Source organism: Chelonia mydas, chromosome 3 (assembly GCF_015237465.2).
Source record: "Chelonia mydas isolate rCheMyd1 chromosome 3, rCheMyd1.pri.v2, whole genome shotgun sequence".
NCBI lineage: Eukaryota > Metazoa > Chordata > Testudines > Cheloniidae > Chelonia > Chelonia mydas.
This window is the reverse complement of record NC_057851.1, coordinates 48348667-48358363: the sequence shown is the minus strand read 5'-3', so window position 1 is coordinate 48358363 and position 9697 is coordinate 48348667.

The following is a 9697-nucleotide window of genomic DNA, read 5'->3' as shown; positions in this document are numbered from 1 at the left end:
TGGATGGCTAGCAGAGCAGAGTGGCTGGTGGAGCAGAGCAGTTCATGGGATGGCTGGAGCAGCTCATGGGGGCGGCTGGCAGAGCAGAGCGGAGCCCCATGGAGAGGTGGGGCAATCGGCTTTGGACCACGTAAGGTGCCCTTTAACCCCCCCCCATCTCCACCCAGGTTGGGAGGTAAACCTCTGCAGATAAACTTTCGAACTCTGGTGCTGCACTGACCAGCGACAGAGACTTTTGTGTTGTTGGACTTTTGGGACTTGTGACTTTGCTGGACTCAAGAACCAAAGGGAAAGGACATGCCCCAATTTGCTTGGGGTGGATTTTTTGCTCATGGGTTGTGTTATGAATCCTGTTGGTGGTGTTTCCCCAACATCATGCCACATTGTTTCTCTCTGTTATTAAAAGGCTTTTGCTACACTCAGACTATGTGCTTGCGAGAGGGGAAGTATTGCCTCTTGGAGGCGCCCAGCGGGGGTGGTATATATTTGTCCCAGGTCACTGGGTGGGGGCTCGAGCCAGTTTTGCATTGTGTTATTGGAATGGAACCCCTAGATACTAAACCCGGCCCTTGTTGCTGCCAACTCAACTTACACATGCAAGGGATGTGAATCCTCTTTTTGGCCTAAAAGCATCCTAATTTTCTTCCCAACTTCACACTTGTGCAATGGAACCATGCTGAGGGCCCTTTCTCTCCAGAAAGGGAATAGGTTTTGCTCCTTAAATCTAAATTAACAACAGGTATCATATGTGCCAGGCTAATAAAAATACGGTATGAACCTAGTTTTTCAAAGATCTTGGAGGACACGTGAAACCTTTGACTAAACCTATTTCAGATTAACTTGAGAACTCAGCCTTTTCAAAGTTTATTGACTGGCCCCACCACCTTTCAACAGTCAGCTTCAAGAACATTGTCCCAGAGTGCAAAGAAGATTCCTGATATTCACGCTACACACTCAGACTTGTCCTCTTTGGGGTGTACAACATGGTTGGCAGGGCTAATGGCTCCCCTCCCACTTGGATTCATGGAGCACAAGAAGCTGCATTATGACTGCATGCAAATTAAGCAAGGTCAAGACTAGTCAGTATTTGGATGAGAGACCTATGAAGAACATGCAAGGTGCTACAGGAAATGATGTTGGTGTTTCAGTAGTGTGGCTTGTAAATAAAAGCTAGAGCACAAGGAACTACATCATATATGCTTAATACCCATGCTAACGTCAAAACTTTGTAAAAAAAACCCAAACCCTTCAATGTTTGGCAAAGGGGAAAAAAGCAAAAGATTACAAAAAAACAAACAAACAAAAAAAAACACAACGATTTACCTCATAGAATATTGGAAATAATGGAAAGTATAAAACAAAAAAACAACAACAATCCCCCCCCCAAATTAAAATTACTTGATTTTCTCCTATAAAGAATGATAAAAACCCCACAAAGTTTTGAATATTTGCTTATGATATAACTTTAACACGGGAGTGGCAGATATTCCCTATCTCCTAATCAGTAGTTCTTTATCATTTAAAAAGTATTTAATAGGTTGAAGAACAGAAAATAAATCACAAATGATTCAATAAGTAACATTAATAAAGGGTTTATAAATTGTTTGCACACTGTGCAGATGAATGACTAAGAGGTGTGGCATTTTGTTCTGGCATTTTGTTTTAATGTTTAAATTATAGGGAACTCACATTAAGCAATTATTTCAAAGATAAATGATGTTAGAGATTTTAATAACATGCACGTGACAGCTTTGGTTCTTATGAACATAAAATAATTGCTTATAGTTTTTGTTGATGAGTATTGGAATATAAGGCATCAATTTCAAAACAATAGCTTTACATCATTAACTTTCTTTGAGGTCAGTTTTTCAGTGGCTCAGCCCTCTTATTCGTGGGTGCCGTTTGTGCCTGCAGTTCGTTCACTTGCAAAAAATAGAGTGCACTTACATATCTAACTACCTGATTGTGGTGCAAATCAAGGTATAGACACTAAGCAGCGGAAGCATGGAGACTGGATACCACCAGCAGCAGCAGTGAATGGAGTCTTGTCTAAACAGCAACAGCAAGAGTGGGGGAAGTATGTGGAGGAAGCACAGCAACTGCTGTTGAAAAGCTTTAGTAGGGGTAGAGTGGCAACAGCACTAGAGGGAAGATTAGCAGAAGGATGACTGCAGTAGCTGGATGTAGAAACCTGCAACTACCACGCCCTGCTCATGTTTCTGATTTTATAGTTTTTTAGGCAGCAACATACTTATGGAAGTCTTGAGACTTGCCTGGTTGGAGTCCTTTGAAATCTCTGGTGGAGAATAAATGTCTGTTATAAAATATATGGAGAAGAAAAAGACACTTCCTGCAAGAAAAAAAGAGGAATGGTATATAAAACAATAAGGCAGGGAGTTGTGAAAAAAGATGAAAATATATGCACTTAATGATGAATCTTTTGAGTGGGATTTTCCTATGGGAATTGGATGACCAAGTCTCTTAGGTGGTTTTGAAATCTCAGCCTTTAAGGATTAGCATGAATTTTTGTAGATTCAAGACTTAGGTTTCCTGAAGTAAGTCTTCATCTGACATGAACCTAAAAATAATGAAAAAAAAAAAAAGGAATAAACATTTTCACTTAGACTCCCAAGCAGAATGCAGGATCTAGATCTTGTTCATCCCCTAAATTGGGAAACCAAGGCATCACAGGAAGCCTTTCTCAAATATGATGTCAGCACTCTCATTTTTCTTCTTAGCAGAGCTTAGGAGTCTCTGGCGATCCATTTAAGTTAAGAAAAAACTGGCAGTAACCTGCCCAGTGGTGTCCTTCTCTGAAAAAAACTCCCAGATGGAGATGTGGACCTGATTTTCCTCTCATTTATACTGGTCTAAATTAAGAGTAACTCCACTGATGTTTATGCAGCATCCCCCATGTAAAACCAGTTCAAGTAATAATAAAAAATAATAATAAAACTTCTATCTTGTATAGTATTTTGCGTCCATAGATCTCAAAGCACTTAAGAGGAGATGGAGTGTTTTCACTGCTTTTGTAGCAACTAGATGTGTAGGACCAAAAATACTATCTCTGAGACTGAAATCAGCAGTCAGGGCCTGACTACTAATACTGTTTGTAGGTCAACTTGATGGTGCAATTTATAGAAAAAGGATACAGGCACCCACTAGGGAAATTTCCTAACAGGGACATTTTTTTGTGTAGCAGCTGCCACTGGAGAGGCTGTATCATTGCTGGAGTTGCTGAAGAGCCACTAAGGGGATAATGAACAGTCACAACACTACCACCACCACATTCTTCACCTATTTTTGATATAAATATTATAATAAAAGTAATATTTGATCATTTGCATGCCATCTGGTCATTTCTTTATCTATTCTGTGAAGTGTCTAGGGATTTAGATTAGTGCTTGATGAACTGGAATATATTGAGAAAAATTAAATATACTCCAGGAATTATATAAAATTCTCAGTATAAGAAGTACCTCCCAAAGAGAAAGCGGTTATTCTATATCAGTCATCTTTTGCTATCACAGAGAATCCCCTTTATGGCACATTGCATAGATTTGTTGTGGCTATCCTTCTAGAGACATCACAAAGGGCATGTCTTCACTCAAATATTAGGTCATGTTAGAACACATGTTAACCAATGCAATGTCAAATATGACTTTGTAGTCAGTGCAGACCAGGGCAAGTCAATTTTAAAATCATGTCAGCTGGTCATGGTTATCCAGATCCAGATCCTGTGATTCTTAGTGACTAGTTAGTGTAGGGGCTAGTGGGGATACTGCAGTAACTTTTGGCTTCCAAATCGAGCTCTGCAAATGCTGAGATGAAGAAAACGTTGGAATGGCTCCACAGCAAATTCCATGGGAAGGATCATTTTTCTTACACAGAAATCACGCAACTAGCGACTAAACAGTTAAACGAGCACAGTGTACGACAGAATAAAGGATTATGGCTTTACCGGTGAACTATAAAGTTTCTATGAATATCAATTCCACCTTATAAATTGCTAATGAATAAAGGCTAGATCATGAATCTTAGCATTTTAAAATTTTAATGAATTTTGTAGAGCAGAAAGTTGTAGAGGTAAAGATTGTTTTTATTTTAATATGTAGTTTTTGCAATACAGGCAATACAAATATTTAAATGCAATTTTAAACTTTAATAATAAAGCACATTCATTTTCCCCAAACTTAACAGGGATTCTATTAAAAACACAGTAACATTTCATGCTTCCTTCTGCATGAAGAGAAATCTCTGCAGGTCAGTAGGAGTCCAGAGGGCTCACACCCTCGGGTCCCAGACCATGGCAACTGTTCTTCCAGCTCAGGCAGACTGGCTAAGATTTCATTCAGAACTTGCCCAAGCTGCTCCTTGGCCATCTGGAGGACTCTGTATGAAACGTTTACCTCCCCCTTATGAAAAAGAGTGTGAAATTTACCCCTGTGCAGACAGCCCTGTATTAGGCCTACATTCACCACTTAGATCCTATGTAAGCCCCCAAGCCATGGACTCTGTCAAAAAGGCTTAAATGGTGCACAGGCCTTGTGAAGGGTCTCCAAGTCAACGGCACCTGCATTCTCCCTCTGTGGCCCCTCAAAGGCATCACCTCTCTTGGGCAGAGACCCTTATCTCTCTGCTTCTTGACCAAGATTTTTCTAGGTAGCACAGTTCCCTGACTACGCTGTAATATGCCCAGGAATACTCCTGGGAGAATTCTGCACCAAATTATTAAAAATTCTGCACACAATATTTTTAAATTCTGCAGATTTTATTTGACAAAATAACACAACATAATCACACCAGTTTTAATTATTTTGGCAATTTATTTCAAAATACCTGTCAGCAAGTAACAATACAGACACACACAAAATTTTCCCCAGGAGTAAAGAGTTAAAGAGAGTTATGAAAACCCAGTTCCTGAGTTATGACAACTCTGTCCCCTCCCCCCACCAGAGTGCAGCCGGGGTGGGGAGATGGGGCACACACTGGGGCAACCCCTCCCACCCAGAGCCCAGCCATGTCCCCCTCTCCAGCCCAGATACCTGCACCTTCCACAGAACCCAGCCGCAGGGCCCCCCTAGCCCAGACACTCTCCTTTTACCCCTCCCCCCCAGAGCCCAGCCATGCCACGCTCAGACTAGACATCTGCCCCCCTACCTCTCAGAGCCCAGGGATCCAGAGGGAGAAACAGCCTGATGCTCGGTCCCAGGCTTGTGTGGGTGTGTTGGTAACTACAGCTGCCGGGAACCATCTAGCTCCCTTCCCCACCTCCCAGCAGTGTCTTCTATGTGCAAGCTGGGCTCTGCTGGGTCCAGCAGTCCCTAGTGCTGGCCAGCAGCACTGCAGCCCATTTCTGTGGGGGAAAGGAAATTCTGCATGCACAACATTAATATCTGCAAAATTCTGCATTGTGCAACGATGCAGAATTCCCCCAGGAGTCCTGCAAGTCAGACTGCATCTGCACTTTCCTTTCTCCTGAAAGGCTGTAAACAGTGTAACTGCCAACAGTTATCAGTTACCATACAGTTCTTTCTAAGCATGAAGCATTACAGAGAAAACATAAAAAGAATAATAAAAATTCCTATAAGCATGCTAAAAGATTACCACAGGTCATCCGTCAGTTTTATGGGGACTCACTAAGCGAAAGTCCTTCCAACCCTTCCCAGGAAGCATTATGGCCCCCCTTGGACAGAAGGTCCTTTGCTGGATCAGAAAGAAGGCCCTTAGTCAATTTAAGTTCAGGCTATTTACCCAAGTCTTTTCTTTGTTGGTTCGAACTGGACCCTTCAGAGACCCGTATATGCAGGCCTCTCCAGGTGGTGGTTTCTCTCTGGAGGTGTCATAACCTGAGTGAATTTGCCTAATCATCCCCCACTGTTCTTAATTCCTGGAGGAACTGTGGTTCCCTCCCACACAGAATTACATATAATTCCTGGCCCATAATGATACATAAACTTAATACAGTAAGATTTCTCAAATACATTGTAGAAAAATGCCATATCTGACACAAGAGGTTCTCTTTTATATAATTGCACAGGCCTGAATTTCACCAGCAATTCCACTGCCTGATAACCCAAGGAATAAAATCAGTCCCTGCCAACAAAGAAAGAAAGAAAGTGGGATGTACACAGGGCATTGTTAAAAAAGTGAATACATGTGGAAATCCAGACCTCACCTTTGCAGCTGCAGAAGTTCCCCTGGCAGCAGAGCAGGGGTTGTAAACCTGCTCAAAAGGAGAGGGATTTGGGGGCAGGGGCAGGACAGGGCCAGTGTAGAACCTTGTTCTATGGGGCTCCCTGCAGGACAGTGCACTCAGGGGAAAGCTGAGCATAGTGCTAAACAGCCTGCCTCTGAACAGATCCTCTTGTCCTCCCACCCATGGTGAAACTCCACTGGGATACTTCATTTGCTTCAGTGAAGCTGCTTCATGACAAAAGGGAGTGAATTCCTTTTCCTTGGCACTTGTGCATATTTGCCTTGGGCAGGATTTGGCTGTCACTGCAGTACAATGTAACTGTCTTGCTGATCTATACATTCTTAATATAGGAAACACTGGGAAAACAAGAATGGCCAAACTGGGTCCATCTAGCCCAGTATCCCCCTGTCTTCCAACAGTGGGCAATGCCAGAGAGAATGGTCAGAACTGGCAATCACTAATTGATCCATCCCCTGTAATCCATGCCCAGCTTCTCGCAAACAGAGGCTAGGGACATTCAGAGCATGGTGTTGCATCTCTGTCCATTCTGGCTAATAGCCCTTGATGTACCTATCCTCCAGGAACTGATCTAGTTCTTTTTTGAATCAGTCATTTATTTTTAATAGTGCCCAATGTAATATGTGAGAACAGAAAGATCAGGTGAGCTTGATACTTCCCTATCTTTTCATTTCACTAATTTATATGGATGCCCTCGTAAAAGTGCTTTGTTGCAAGGCACATGCATGACTTTAAAGATGGGAAAGTTAAATAGCAAAAGCAGTATCTCTTCAGAGTGCCTATTCCCCTAAAATGATTATTCTTGAATAATAGCTATTTCATTGTATTTTATTTAAAGCTATTATTTTCTTGACAGCTGTCAGCTGGAGCACACAAACTAAAGCATTATATGATATTACAAAACGAAATTTAAGAACTGTGTTCAATGGAAAGTGTTATTTTAAAGGATTGGATAGTCTACTAGAAGGAAAGTCAGAACACTATAAGTCAAAGTCCATTTCTTCATTAATTCTCTCAGTTCACCCTTTCTGTGGGAAAAAAAACTTGTTTTGAAATGGAGTCCAGTTAAGGTCTTTTCCCCAGTACTGTTAGATATCAGCTTCAATTTTGTAATGATTACTTGGATTTAGTGTGTCCATTGCTCTAATACCCAAATTCCACAATTAATGCAGCTGACAGCTTTTCAGTATGCATCATTTGAGCTATTCAACTTCCATTTTGTTTAAAAGAATTCTCTACAGGTCTCAAATGAACAGCTGAATCTGATCTTTTTACCAGTGATTCTCTATATAAGACTAATTCCTTCAGTGCATTCAATATCGTAATTTTGTTTCAAGAAAAGCAATCCAAGGATCTGATTCCCAGAACCAGAAAGGAAATGGAAAAGACCATTAGGAGAGCTAATTTGTTCATTTAATAGAAGAACCACTGGCATTTCTGTTGAAACAGTAAAACATTTTAATAATTCCAACAAATGTTTAAAAAAAGTTGTAAAGGGGCACTAACCCTAAATTCATGTGAAAGCAGGTTTTGACAAAACCTAAGATCAACAGAAGTATTTCCATGAGTCAGTATATAAATTCCAGTGTTTATTTATAAGGAAACTTTCCAAATACTGTATTCCCCTGATTAGAAACTGTCAGACCTAGAAATGGACTACTTTCCTTTTTTTTTGTCAGAGCTGGGAGAGAGGGAATTTGAGGGGGGAGAGAAGAGAAGAACAAATGGTGACCAAACATAAAGAGGGAAAATATATTAGGAATTCTTCAGTTTTCATTATCCATAACGTTGTGCGTAACATAGGCAAGGAAATTAATGAATACCGTATGCTATATTTGTCATGGTCCACATCAGAGGCTTTTTCTTCAGTCTCTGAGCCAGATTCTCAGCTAGTGTGATCAGCATAGTTCCACTGAAATTAATTTACATCAGCTAAGAATCTTACCCTTCTCTTCTTTTTCCCTCCCCAGATACCTGAACAGGAAAACAAATAGTATTTGTGGGAGAGGCTGGAGGACGCTGACGTACATACGAGAATGGTTGACCCCTCACACCCCACTGAAATCGTGGCACTACTTGCAATAGAAAGCAGTGATTATGTTTCCAGGAATGGGCCTTTAGTAAACTCTATGGGGCAGACACAATCCCATCTGTTCCTTTACGGTTTTGAGCACAGTGTAAACACCTAAATAAACAACCAACCAACCACCAATAATTTCCTTTTCCTGTTAGGCAAGTATCAGTGCCATGTCATCCATGTATATCAAAAATATGGTAAAAATGCTCACTACCTCCAAAAGTGCTGTCATGAACTCAAATGCGTGGATCTGGAATGGAAGGAATTCCTATGCTATTCTACGGCAAGGCTGCTTCTCTCCTGCCTGCAGTCAGAAGACTGTTGGAATGCTGTCATGCAGTAAAATGTTACTTTACCGGTCAAGGGAAAGAATTCTGCAATTCTATAAACTAGAGAGGTATATCAGCTGGTAATAAAATAGATGCACTGCAGGAGACAACCTCTGAGAATCAGAATGTCTTCTGCATTTCTTCCACTCCACTCTGGGCACTTTCCATAAATCCAATCTGGAAAATAATACTTACACAGTAACAACAATTCTATGAGAAAATGAATGCTTCTCCTAAGGGAAGCATGGAAAAGAAGACTTGATGAATAATTATTTGGCTATAGAATTCATGCAGCAATAGGGATATGCAAAAAGAACAGATAAAGACTGTGGCTAAGTCTTCTGCCAAACCATTGTGGGGCAAATTTTGCTTTATGTTATACCAGAGCAGCTCTATCATTTGACTGCATATGGATTTCACCAGTTTACCTGAGAAAAGAATTAGGCCCTGAGCTGTGGATCCCACCACATCTCACAAGCTAAGCAGGGCCAGGTAAGCACTTTACTGTAGCACTTGAAATTAAGGTGTAAATGGATGCACACAGGGTGGAGCTCACGAGCCCCACAGACACGGGCTGTGGCACATTCAGAGGCTCACAGACCCATTTCCTGTACCCCAGCAGTCATCTTCCCCTGACCCCAGTACATAGTGGGATGCACACTGCACTGGGGACACATATAAGAAATGGTGGGGGGGTGGAATCTTACTGTGCAGTGCTACTTAAATAAGTTGTTTAAATTACATTGGACAGACACAGATGTATCAAAACATGTGCTAACTTTAAGCAAATAAATAATCCCATTGGAGTCAATGTGCTCAAAGTTAGGTAGGTGCTTAAATTCTTTGCTTGATCAGGACCTTAGTTACTATTTTTATGGGTTCAGTCAGAGATGATGCATTCAGGGGGGCATGCACCCTCCACCCCCTCCCTTCCCCAAAGTTGCTGCTTGGCTTGTACTGAGCATGCTCCCATGGACCTGAGCATGCTCAGTAAAATCTGCGGAAGCTGCTGCCCTTACTCTCCCCACCCCCCGTTTTCCACAGGTATGGGTTGTCTCTGTGTTCAGTTTTACA